Below are 13,956 nucleotides of genomic sequence, written 5' to 3' on the forward strand. Positions count from 1 at the left end.
TTTAACAAAATACAGGTTCCTGGGCACTGCTCCCAGGAATTGATTAATTTATCTGACATGGAGTGTTGGCTTTAGGGCTTTAATATTTCTTAAAATCTCATCAGTTGATTTTGCTATGCTGCCAGAAATGAAAACTACAATTTCACAGCTTTTTTTTTAGCTTTGATTCTTATTTTGTTATGTTTGCTACTCTTTCCTTCTCCTGTATTTAAACTTCTCAGTTTGGTGTGCTACATGACCGAATATAACATTATAGAACCAAAAAAAACCACAGGACCTTCATATTATTGTTTCATGGCTATAACTTTTCTTTGAATATGAATCCTTATCTTTTTTCAGAAATACAAATTTCAAAATACATATAAGATCAGCTCATTTACATCTAACTTATGTGGCAAATTTTTTAAAAAAAATTTCATTACTAAAACCAATCAAAATGCAATAGGAACATTCTTTTTTTTCATCACATAGTTGTATATTCATCATCATAATTGTTTCTTAGAACATTTACATCAGTTCAGAAAAAGAAATAAAAAGGAAACTGAAAAAAAATTCATACATACCATACCCCTTACCCCTCCCTTTCATTGATCACTAGCATTTCAATCTACTAAATTTATTTTAACATTTGTTCCCCTATTATTTGTTTATTTTTAATCCATATGTTTTACTCTTCTGTCCATAAGGTGGTTAAAGAAGCGTCAGACATATGGTTTTTACAATTACAGTCACATTGTGAAAGCGATATCATTATACAATCATCTTCAAGAAACGTGGCTACTGGAACACAGCTCTACATTTTCAGGCAGTTCCCTCCAGCCTCTCTATTATGTCTTAACTAAAAAGGTGATATCTATTTAATGCATAAAAATAACCTCCAGGATAACCTGTCAACTCTGTTTGGAATCTCTCAGCCATTGACACTTTATTTTGTCTCATTTCTCTCTTCCCCCTTTTTTCGAGACTGTTTTGTCAGTCCCTCATGCTGAATCCCAGCTCATTCAAGGATTTCTGTCCCACGTTGCCAGGAGGGTCCACACCCCTGGGAGTCAGGTCCCACGTGGAGAAGGGGAGGGCAGTGAGTTTGAGTTTGCTTGTTGTGTTGGCTGAGAGAGGCCTATGTGGCAAATTTTATATTGCCTTATTTCTTATACTCTTTAGCACAAACATCTGTTTGAAGTGCTGATGTAACAAACATTGCCCTGTATGTCTTGTACTTTCCTAATGAATCTTTTTGTTACAAGGGGTTATTTGCTCTTCACAACAGACAAAGTTGTGTATGTGCAGAAACAGATGGCATTAAAGTTGTTAGGGAAACAGTCTAATGTGTTTTCTAAGAATAAACTATTGATTATTAACCTTTAAAATGAAAAACTTCATACTTTATATAGTAAAATATAGATTTGTTAGTTTGAATGTTGAGCACATATAGATATTTTGACAGTATGACTTGTGGATTTGTCTGATTTTGATAATCGAAAATGAGTAGTAACTTATTTTCCTTTTTAAAGAGATTTCTATGATCAATACTCCTCTTATAACAGTTTGTCAATGACCGTTTTTACTTTTAGGCACTAGCGTGCTAACATATGATTGAAATACATGGTGATCCATCTGCAAGAGAATGATGCAACTTCCTAAGTCTCTTAACTCCCAAACAAGACAACTGGGACAAATTAAATAGATGTGTTGGCTCTCACAAGATTGGCTGGCATGTCATCAACCCCTGCATTTACTTAGCATAAATGACAGACTGGATCACTAGTTGTGACTGAAAATCTACATCAGATAGAATAGTTGTTCTCTTGATGCAGGGACCCAATTTAGTACACACTATTTGGGTTAATATTCAGAAAGACCAGGAAGATTGTCCCTTAGCCAGAAGACTGAATGAAATTGGGACACTCCTGAGCACACAGATTTTCTGGATCAAACTAAAATGTAACAGCCTTTTTTTTTAAATTACTATGAACAATGAACTGACATACCAACGTTCTTAGACATACAATCACTCTTGACATACAAACATTCTTGACATGGTTACAATCAGTGGCTCACAATATCATCACATAGTTGTGTATTCATTACTATGATCATTTTTTTGAACATTTACATCGTTCCAGAAAAAGAAGAAAGAAAAAACTAATACATGCCATACCCCTTACCACTCCCTTTCATTGACCACTAGTATTTCAATCTACTTAATTAATTTTAACCTTTGTTCTCCCCATTATTTGTTTATTTTTTATCCATATTTTTTACTCATCGGTCCATATTGTAGATAAAAGGAACATCAGACACAAAGTTTTCACAATCACATAGTCACATTGCGAAAGCTATAGCATTATATAATCATCTTCAAGAAACATGACTACTGGAACACAGCTCTACAGTTTCAGGCACTTCCCTCTAGCCGCTGTAATACACCGTAAACTCTAAAGGTGATATCTATATAATGCGTAAGAATAACCTCCCGGATAACCTCTTGACTCTGTTTGGAATCTCTCAGCCATTGACTTTATTTTGTCTCGTTTCTCTCTTCCCCGTTTTGGTCGATAAGGCTTTCTCAATCCCTTGTTGCTGAATCCCAGCTCATTCTAGGATTTCTGTCCCACGTTGGCCTGGGAGGTTTACACCCTTGGGAGTCATTTCCCATGTAGAGATGGGGAGGGCGGTGAGTTTGCTTGTTGTGTTGGCTGAGAGAGAGAGGCCACATCTGAGTAACAAATGTGGTTCTCTGGGGGTGACTCTTAGGCCTAATTTTAAGTAGACTTTTTCCATCGTTTGTGGGGATAAGTTTCATAGGAACAAACCCCAAGATTGAGGGCTTGGCCTATTGATTTGGTTGTCCCCACTGCTTGCAAGAATATCAGGAATTCTCCAAATGGGAAAGTTGAATTTCCCCCCTTTCTCGCCATCCCCCAAGGGGACTTTGCAAATACTTATTTATTCACTAACAGCATTTTTTGACACAAAATAGAAAATTAATATAATGTGAAGAGGACAGATTACTGATCAATGTGGGAACAAGTGATATATTTGTCATGAATGGAAGATATAGTGTGCCTTTTAATAGTTTTAAATGTTTTTCAGTTGTGAGAAGAAATCAAAACATTCATTTATCCACAGAGACTTACTGAGCACTTGCCATGTGCTGGATACTCTTCTGTACTGGAGATTCGGCTGTGAACTAAGGAGCCCCAAATCCTTTTGTTCATTGAGTCTACATTCTAGTTGGTGAATGTAAGCAATAAGTATATGAGTAAGATATAGAATGCCAGATAATTTAAAGTGCTTTGAAGAAAAATAAAGCATGGAAAGGAGATATGATGACTGCCAAGCTAGGGAACAGGAGATCATATATCATGATACATTTGCATAGTGAAATACTGTATAGCAAATACATCCTTCCTATACTTACACTTACATACAATATTCTCCAAGACATAAGACATGATAAAAGCAAGGTGCTGAATGGTGTGCAGAGTATTCTACTATTTATTTGCGTCATGTTTGTGAGCTATTTGTTGACTGTGCTGAGGAAGGCCAAATTTCTCTTTTGATTGAGTAATGGATTGTAGTGATCATGATTATAAACATTTAGTAACTTTTTTCACCATTCTAATTAAATGGAGACTATCCAGTTTGAGTAAGTGCTTTGGAAAGTTGTATGGAAAGATAAGTAATATATTACTTTAAATGTTTTATTTTAAAATGTTTTTTATTGTGAAATATAACATATATACAAAGAAAAAAAGAAAAAGTGATAATTTTCAAAGTACATTTTAACATAGTTACAGAATAGATTTCAGAGTTCTTGTGTTACCATTCCACTATTTCAGGTTTTTCCTTCTGGCTGCTCCAAAAACTGGAGGCTAAAAGAAATATCAGAATAGTGATATAGTAGTCATACTCATTTATCAAATCCCATTTTCTTTGTTATAACACCATCTTATCCTTTGATCCTTCTCCCAGTCTATAGGCTCTTTAGGCAGTACCTATTCTGATTTTTTCATGTTATGAAGGGGTGTCAACACTAAAAGATGAGGGGATATAACTAACTGACTTGGAGAGGCTGGTCCGTTTAGGTCTCAGGATTTATCTGGCCTATGAACCTTCTGGAAATTATAGGTTTCAGGAAAACAAATTTAGTGCCTGTAACTTTTATAGAGTGTCAGTTTGAACCCTCAGTGTTCTTAAGAGTTAACAGGAGTGATGTTGGTCGCAAACCATGGCAATTAGCACTGTCTACCTGAAGCTTGCATAAGTGGCCTCCAGAATAGCCTCCTGACTCTGTTTGAGTGAGCTCTCTTAGCCACTGATGCCTTATTTGATTAACACTTCTTTCCCCTCTTTTGGTCAGGAAGTCGTTTGTCAATCCTACACTGCCAGCGCCAGATTTTTCCCCAGGAGTCATGCCCCATGTTGTCAGAGGGACTTTCATGTGTGAATGTCATGTCCCACGTAGGGGAGAGTAATGATTTTCCTTGAACAGTTGGGCTTAGGGAGAGAAAGGCCACATCTGAGCAACAAAAGAGGTTTCCTGGAAGTGTCCCTTAGGCCTCGTTATGGGAGTCTACTTCTTCACTACAGAAATAAATTTCATAAGGGTAATCCTCAAAATCAAAGGCTGCCTGGGTGAATAGCTTTTATTCTGAAATTCAGTTTGATAAGTGTGTTGTTTTGAAAGGATTATGCACCCTAGAAAAGCCATGTTTTAATCCTCATCCATTTTGTGCATCCCTGTTCAGCACTTTAGGTTGGAAACTTGTTTAGATTATCTCTACAGAGATGATGTGACTCACCCAATTGTGGGTATTAACCTTTGATTAGAGGGAGATGTGGCTCCACCCATTCCAGGTGGGCCTTGATTAGTTTACTGGAATCCTTTAAAAGAGGAAACATTTTAGAAAAAGCTTTAGAACCATGAGAGCTCACACAGCTGGAGACCTTTGGGGATGAAAAAGGAATATACCCCTGGGAAGCTTTGTGGAACCAGAAGCCAGGAGAGAAAGCTAGCAGACATCACCATGTTCACCATGTGCCTTTTCAGCTGAGAGGAAAACACTGGACTTCATCGTCCTTCTTGAGCCAAGAGATCTTTCTCTGGATGTCTTAGATTGGACATTTCAATAGCCTTGCTTTTAATTTGGACATTTTCACAGCTTTAGAACTGTAAACTTGCAACTTAGTAAATTCCCCCTTTAAAAAGCCATTTCTGGGCGGGCAACAGTGGCTCAGTGGCAGAGTTCTTACCTGCCATGCTGGAGACCTGGGTTTGATTCCCAGTGCCTGCCCGTGCAAATAAAAAAAAAAAAAAAAAAAAAAAAAAAGGCCATTCTCTTTCTGGTTTATCACATTTTGTCAGCTTGCAAACTAGAACAGTAAGGCAGATAGGAATTTGAGGAAGATTGGTTGGAAAACATGATACTGCTGAGGAGTGTGGGTCCACAAGGAACCTGGACTTGCAGCATTGAGGTCACCAAGAACCTGAATAAGGACATAAGATGAGTGAAGGAGAGTGGAAAAAGGGAGTGATGAGTTGAAGCATGTTTTAGTTTGTTCAACTGCCGAATGCAAGATACTATAAAGGGAATGGCTTTTGAAAAAGGGAATTTTTAAGTTGTAAGTTTACAGGTATAAGACTGTGAAAATGTCCAAACTAAGGCACCCAGGGAGCAATACCTTGATTCAAGAAAGGCCAGTAGGTCCAGACTCCTCTGTCAGCTGGGAAGGCACATGGCAACATCTGCTGGCTTTCTCTTTTAATTTCAAAGGCTTCCCTGGGTGTGTTTTCCTTCTGCATCTCCATGGGTCTCTGGCCGTGTGGGCTCTGTGAGCACTAAAGTTTTTTCCAAAATGTTCCCTTCTTAAAGGACTCCTGTAAGCAACCCCACCTTGAATGGGTGGAGACTCATCTCCATGGGAGCCATATTATTAGAAGTTAACACCCACAGTTGGGTGGGTCACATCTCCATGGATACAGTCAGAAAGCTCCCACACAGCAATATTGAATGAGGATGAAAGACATGGTTTTTGTGGAGTATAACAACAGATTCAAACCGGCACAGAGGGCAAAGAGATAAAGTCACTAAAAAGGGAATAAGAGAACATTTAAGAGGACAAAGTACTAACAAGGGGGAGAATCTTCTAAGAATTTCAGTTAGAGTAACCCTATAATTTATCATCTAAACCAGAATGTACTAAGATTGAAAAGCTGTTAATAATCTGTTCTGAAAACCAGAATAAACTGGGACTATCCCATGCAAAAAGGACAGATGTTCACGCTGGTTATGCTATAAATACTTCAGTAACATTAAAGAGTCTCAGTTTTTGCTACCATTTACCAAGCTTTATATTCAGCATAATATAATCTTATTACATTCTTACATTAACCCTTTCAGCTAAGTGTAATTGTCTCATTTAATAGTTGATGAAACCACAACTCAGTGAGGTAAATAACTTCCCTGTAATTCTGCACGGCAGTTAGAATTTGGAAACTGTGTTCATCTGGCTGAAAACAAAATGTAAGTAAATACTACATTCTGCTGCAGTTGCTTTGCGTGTGTATGTATTAGAAATGTCCTCTGACTTGCTAAGAATATTTCTAGCATAGTGTTATAGCAGAATATTAAGTCCCATTCCCCTTAGCCACAGTTCTGAAAAGCTTATTTTGTGCCAGATCACGTTCTTAGCATTTTACATTCTATTAACCTGATTTAAACCCCACAGTAACCTTATGAATTATTTCCATTTTTAAAGTTTATCCTTTGGGGAGGAATGGAGAGGTTGAATAACGTTCCTAAAATCAACACGTCTTAGAAGTGGCAAAGCCAGAATGCAAACCCTGATGGATTGACTCCAAAGCCTGTTTTGTTTTGTTTTGTTTTGTTTTTTGACTTTTACCAATGGGGATTTATTAGGTTACATGTTACAACTCCAAGGCTTTGACCTACTCTATCTCTCACCCTTTTAGGGAGTAGGAATGTTAACAGCACCAACAAACAATAGCAAGAGGCAAAACTAAAATGTCTTTTGAGTCTTAAGTGTCACCAGTGGCTATATTATTTGCCCAGCTAATTTTCACTTAAGCTGTTGAAGTGAATGGATGCATTCCTTTCTTTGTGGTAGAAGTAAATGGCACTGACTTGGACTCTGCGTTCCTGCAGTCATGTGAGAGACTCTTTTATAAATTTTACATTTGCGGGTGTTCCCTGTTGCTTCTGTTTCTCTACAGGACCCAAACTAATACAGGCAGACTACAAGTGCTGATAGTCATTATCCTGATTAGTTATGTGATTTAGGGTAAATTCCCTTACCTTTCTGAGTCTGTTAAATCAGGAAATTGGAGTACATATCTTATAAATCTTTATTTATCCCTGCCAGGTCTATGTATCTTTGGGAAAAGAGAAAAGGAATTGACATTTGACATTAGATGAGCAAGGAAATAGGACATCTATTTACGCACATATTTTTCTCTCAGCATTGAAGTAATCTAATGGGGTCAGGCCCTGATAATTTAAGTCATTATCCTTTGGGGAAAAGTGGAAACTAAACAAAAATATTACTGTAAGACTTAGAACTTTAGCTCTCATAGTTTGTTCACCTTAAACTTAAGACTTTTGAATTGCAGTGGATTGGGCACTTAAAAATAGATTTTATTATTTTTAAATTCGTAAGAGGATCTGAGGATTGATTGTAATCATAAAGTTGGTCGAGCTCAACCATCTCTGGAACTTTTGAATCACTATCATAACATTCCAGCTGCTGCTGATATAGATATTCCCTGTACCACAAGACAGAACATGCCACTTTTAGGTAGCAATGGCTCAAATAGATGTTCTATATGTTGAACATATAGCCTTCACTCACTGATTCTGGTTCTAACATTTGGGATAATGGAGAACAAGCATTGTTTTTCTGTATGATTGTCCTAAAAGTATTTGAAGGTAGCACTGTTAGCTTGTTAGCTTACAGGGCCAGTCTTTCATAGCAGTGTAATGGAACTGAGACATTAACTTGAAATTAAACAGAAAAATGCCTGGGTAGAGATGGGGATACATACTTTTATTGTTGTTTAAATTGAAATATAATGATTAAAATCAGCTAAGGAAATAATGCACTTTGTTATGTCTCTTCAGTGTCAATAGCAGTGGCAGATGGGGGAGAGGTATTGCATTCAATGTGGTAAAGGAAGAATCAAAGCATGCCAAAATTTAACATTTATTAAATTGGATCTGTTTTCCTGTTAGTTTTCATGAATTGTGATCAGAATATGAAGTACATTTTGGTAATGATACCCAGATGAACTCCAGGTGAATGATTATATTAATATGTCTTTTTTGATTAAATGGCTTTTTGTTAAATGGTCAAATGGCTAAACATTTTTTTATGTGACTCCTACCACATGTAATGGTGGACTGAGGTATTCTGTGGATCACAATTGAATGAATAATGTTGAAAACCACCAGACTTTCTTTTTGCCCATGCCAAAATTTGCTAGGTTAGGGTGCTCCTTTTGACATATGCTTTCTTTGTGATCAATAATTATATATTTTTGATCCTTAATATTGAGATGATACATTTTTATGTTACTTTTTCTGAAGTGAAAGATGGTGGCCATGATTTTCAAACTTAATGTATTGAAGAGATCTTGCTTTTCCTATTAATCAGTCTTGCCACTGTTTATTAATGTGTAATGCTTTATTTTATTTTAAACAGTTTTATTGAGGGATAATTAGCATAAAATGAGTTGTGCATACTTAAAATGTACAGTTAGATAAGTTTTGCATATGAATATACTCAGCACCACACTTGAGATAATAAAATATCTATCACCCCCCAAAATTCCTTTCATACCTTTATAGGTCCTCCGCCTGCCTATTTCCTGACCGTGGGCATCCAGCTGAACTGCTATTATTAGAGATTAGCTTGCATTTCCAGGATTTTATATCAATAGACTCTGATATGCTCTTTTTTGAGTTGTGCCTTTCACCGAACATAATTATTTTGAGATTATTCTATGTCGATGAATGTATAATAATTCATTCCTTTTTATTGTAAGAAGTAATACATTGAAGAGCAATACCACTTTTGTTTATCCATTCACCTATAGATGGATGTTTGGATTGCCTCCAGTTTTTAGCTATCACAATAAGGCTGCTATGAACAGTCTTTGTGTGGATATATACTTTCATTCCTCTTTGGTAAATACCTAGGAATAGAGTGGCTGGGTAGTGTGGTAGGTGTATGTTTAATTTTTAAAGAAACTGCCTGTATTAGTTAGGGTCCTCTAGAGAAACAGAAGCAACAGGGAACACCCGCAAATGTAAAGTTAATAAAAGTGTCTCACATGACCATGGGAATGCAGAGTCCAAAATCTGCAGGGCAGGCTGTGAAGCCGACAATTCCGATGGAGGGTCTGGACGAACTCCACAGGAGAGGCTCACCAGCTGAAACAGGAAGAGCCTGTCTCTTCTGAATCCTCCTTATAAGGCTTTCAGTGATTAGATTAAGCATCACTCATTGCAGATGACATGCCCCTTTGGCTGATTCCAAATGAAATCAGCTGTGGATGCAGCTGATATGATCATGATTTAATTCTATGAAATGTCCTCATCGCAACAGACAAGCCAGCACTTGCCCAACCACCACTTGGCAAAGTTGACACATGAACCTTACCATGACAGTCCACCCCTTGTCAACTTGGCAACCATACATACCACCTTAAACCATACCTAATTTCTAAATAAAAAACAATAAAACACGCATTTTTTTCTTTTACCTTTAGGGGCCTGTTGGGACCTTAGTCTAGTTATAGGTCTGGAAGAAAAGAGGGGTGGTAAGGATGGGTCATGAAAAGAATTAGAAATATCTTCCAAGCCATTTGCTTCAGGGCCTCCATTTGCAGTTTCATCTGGTGAAACAGGATTAATCACTCTAGGGCTGATCCCTTCAGGAGGGGGTTGGGTGGCCAACTCTCAAGGCAGGCTGGAAGTGGGGTGGTTATATCCTCAGGACAAACGATTACAGGGTTATCTAGAGACGAGTCAGCATGATCTAGGGTTTCAACCTCACCCTGACATCTTTATCAATCCATATGTCACTATCCCATTTTTCAGGGTCCCACTCCTTTCCAATAATGCCCTCACTTTAATGGCAGACACCATGCAAGATTGAGATTTCAGTTTACGTTGTAAAGTTGCTGCTCTAATAATAAGATTCTGAGTCTGATTTTCAGAGATCTCAAGTCTATGGCTACAGGAAGTAAGATTTTCCATCAGGATACTCGTAGAAACGTCTACATCTGTCAGGCAGCGTCTCGTTTGAAGCCTTAAGCCCATCCCTTTCACTCCGTAATGTAGCCAGCGTATCTAACAACAACCAACCAACATCTCTATACCTCTTATTTCTACAAAACTCTGTAAAGGTGTCAAAAACATTTCCCACCAGAGCCTGGCTTCGTACAAGCGGAGCATTAGGAGAATCAAATGGTGATATTTTGACTATCTCTTTTGCCAACTCACTCCATGAATTGGAAGTGTCATTCTGATTATGGGAATCAGAGTCCTTAGGGTCTCTGAATTCAGTCCGAGTAGAAAACCATTCATAAAAACCCATTTTTATGATTCTGTTTCTTAAGAACCACCCCACTCTTGGTAGAGTAGACGTGGCTATTATAATAAACAGCAAGAAGTAGCAACTACTCTAGACTTACTGGTAAGGCATTTGCATGTCAGAGGATGGGAGATAAATCCAACAAAAATACAGGGGCCTTCCACGTCAGTGAAATTTTTAGGTGTCCAGTGGTGTGGGCCATGTCAAGATATCCCTTCTAAGGTGAAGGAGAAGTTGCTGCATCTGGCCCCTCCTGTGACCAAAAAAGAGGCACAACGTCTAGTTGGTCTTTTTGGATTTTGGTGACAACATATTCCTTGTTTGGATGTGCTACTCCAGCCCATTTATTGAGTGACCAGAAAAGCTGCCACTTTCTAAAGCTGAAGGATAAATGGCTTTCAGACTGTGAAATCCAATGGTGTTTGCCCTGCAGGTTTTCCTTCCAGTTTCTCCCTATGGATCCTGTGACTGTCCTCCTTTGCATATTGGAATTAGATAGCTGGTTTTGAGATTCACAGGTCCACAGCCAGAAGAGAAGTTTTTGCACCTGTTTAAGGTGATGCGTGTAGTTACCAAGTTGACAAGGGACATGTGGTAGATAGATTCAGTTGTCAACTTGTCCAGGTGAATGTGCCTCATTCTGTTGCTGTGGACATGAGCCAAAGGTATGTGAACCTCACCTGTTGCTAATTACATCTGCAGTCGGCTAGGAGGCGTGCCTGCTGCAATGAATGTTTGGCTTAATTGGCTGGTGCTTAAAAGAGAGCTCAACGTAGCACAGCGCAAGCAGCTCAGCATACCTTATCTCAGCACTCGCAGCTCAGAGACCATCCTGTGCCTTCCCACGTAAGAAAGAACGTCAGATGAAAGTTAGTGCCTTTCCTCTGAAGAACTACCAAAATAAATCCCCTTTTATTAAAAGCCAATCCATCTCTGATGTGTTGCATTCCGGCAGCTAGCAAATTAGAGCACTGCCAAATTGCTTTCCCATTTTACATTCCTACCATCAGCATATGAGAGTTCCAGGTGATCTGTATCCTTGTCAACACTTGTTACAGTCATTCTTTTAATTTTAGATATTTTAATAGGTGTACAATGGTATTTCATTGTGATTTTCATTTGCAGTTTTTTAATGAGTGATGATGTCTCAGTTTGCCAGGGCTACAATAATGTTTACTACAGACCGGTTGACTTAGATGACAAGAATTTATTGTCTCTCAGTTTTGGAGACTGGAAGTCCAAAGTCCAGGTATCAATGGGCCATACTTTCTCCGAAGCCTGTAGCATTTTGAATTTTGAGAATTCATTATACACTCTTGATACAAGTTCTTTTTCAGATGCATGTTTTGCAAAGAGCAAAAATTCTTAATTTTGATGAAATTCTATTTATCACTTTTGTCTTTCAGTGTTCATTTATCTAGGGACTCTGCCTAAGCCAGGGCTACAGAGATTTTCTTCTCTGTTACCTTCAATAAGTTTTACAATTTAGGCTTTACCTTTATGTCTGTGATAATTTTGAGTTGATTTTTGATTATTGTATGAGGTATGGATTCAGTTGTTCCAATTCCATTTGTTGACAAGATTATCTTTTCATTGGATTACTTTTGTACTTTTGTGAAAAGTCTATTGACCATATGTGAGTATGTCTATTTTTGGACTGTCAGTTTTGTTTTATTGGTCTGTTTGTCTTTTCATGCCAGTAATATGCTGTCTTGATTATTGTAGCATTATAATGTCTTGAAGTCAGCTATTATGAGCTTTTGAAAATTAATATTCTTTTTCAAAGTTGTTTTGGGTATTCTGAGTGCTTTTACATTTCCATGTGGATTTTAGAATCAACTTGTCAAGTTTTACAAAAAAATAAAAAATAAACCTACTGAGATTATGATTGGGATTACATTTAATTTGTTTCTCAGATTGGAGAGAATTAACCTCTTCTTCAGATCCATGAACCTGGTGTACTTATTTATGTCTTCTTTGCACATCATTTGATAACTTATTTCTAAGTACTTCATATTTTTCTGATGATACTGTAAGTGAAGTTATTGATAGCAATTTTATTTTCTGATTGCTTTTTGATTTCTTATAGGAGTAGAATTGATTTCTACATTATATATCCTACAACCTTTCTAAACTCATTTGTTGGTTGTGTTAGTTTTTCTACAGATTCCATAGGAATTTTCAGCATGGACAATTGTGTCATCCGTAAATGAAGACAGTTTTACTCCTTCCTTTCCAATGTGCAAGTCTTTTCTTTCTTTTCCTTGCCTTATTGCATTACCCAGTACAATTCTGAAGAGAAGTGGTGAGAGTGAACGTCTTCATCTTGTTCTTGATCTAAGAGGGGAAGCATTTGGTCTTTCATCATTAAGTATGAGGTTAGTTGTAGATTTTCTGTAGATGCCCTTTACCAGATTGAGGAAGATCTTCAGTCTTTGCTGAAAATTTTTATTAGGAGTGATTGTCGGATTTGAGTGGTTTTTCTACATCTATTGAGATAATCCTATGATTCTTCCTTTTCAATTTGATGAAATAGTGCATTATTTTACTTGGCTTTTGACTGTTAAATTGGCCTTGGTTTCCTGGGATAAACCACTTGGTCATTATGTGTTATCCTTTTTGTATGTTGCTAAATTTGAATGAGTAAATTTAAAAAAAAAAATTTTTTATTTTTTTATTTGTTACATAACCACATACAAACACAAACATTCTTATCATACAATCATTCCGTTCTTGTTATATAATCAGTAACTCACACTATCATCACATAGTTGTATATTCATCATGATCATTTCTTAGAATATCTGCATCAATTCAGAAAAAGACGTAAAAAGAAAATAGAAAACAATTCATACATACCATACCCCTAACCCCTCCCCTTCGCCGATCACCAGCATTTCAGTCTACTAAATTTATTTTAACATTTGTTTCCCTATTATTTATTTATTTTTAATCCATATGTTTTACTTGTCCGTCAATAAGGTAGACAAAAGGAGCATCAGACACAAGGCTGTCACAACCACACAGTCACTCTGCGACAGCCATATCATCGTACAACTTTCTTCAAGAAACATGTCTACTGGAACACAGCTCCACATTTTCAGGCAGTTCCCTCCAGTCTCTCCATTACACCTTAACGAAACGGGTGATATCTATTTAATATGTAAGCATAACCTCCAAGATAACATCTGGACTCTGTTTGGAATCTCTCAGCCATTGACACTTTATTTTGTCTCATTTCTCTCTTCCCCCTTTTGGTCAAGAATGTTTTCTCAATCCCTTGATGCTGAGTTCTAGCTCATTCTAGGATTTCTGTCCCACGTTGCCAGGAAGGTCCAT

The 13,956-nt window shown here is 37.3% G+C and overlaps 1 protein-coding gene across 7 annotated transcripts in view; it reads left to right on the forward strand.

The window, feature by feature from the left end:
- CDC42SE2 (CDC42 small effector 2) overlaps positions 1–13,956 on the forward strand; it is a 130,276-nt gene that overhangs the window by 24,732 nt on the left and 91,588 nt on the right. The window contains exon 1 of one of the 7 annotated variants that reach the window (XM_077138370.1): positions 5,336–6,527. The exons of the other annotated variants lie outside the window; for them this stretch is intronic. The gene's annotated coding sequence lies outside the window, so the exon portion shown is untranslated. Of the gene's footprint in view, positions 1–5,335; positions 6,528–13,956 lie in introns of those variants that run through there. 7 annotated transcript variants of the gene reach the window in all.

This window comes from Tamandua tetradactyla, chromosome 20 (genome assembly GCF_023851605.1).
Source record: "Tamandua tetradactyla isolate mTamTet1 chromosome 20, mTamTet1.pri, whole genome shotgun sequence".
Lineage (NCBI taxonomy): Eukaryota > Metazoa > Chordata > Mammalia > Pilosa > Myrmecophagidae > Tamandua > Tamandua tetradactyla.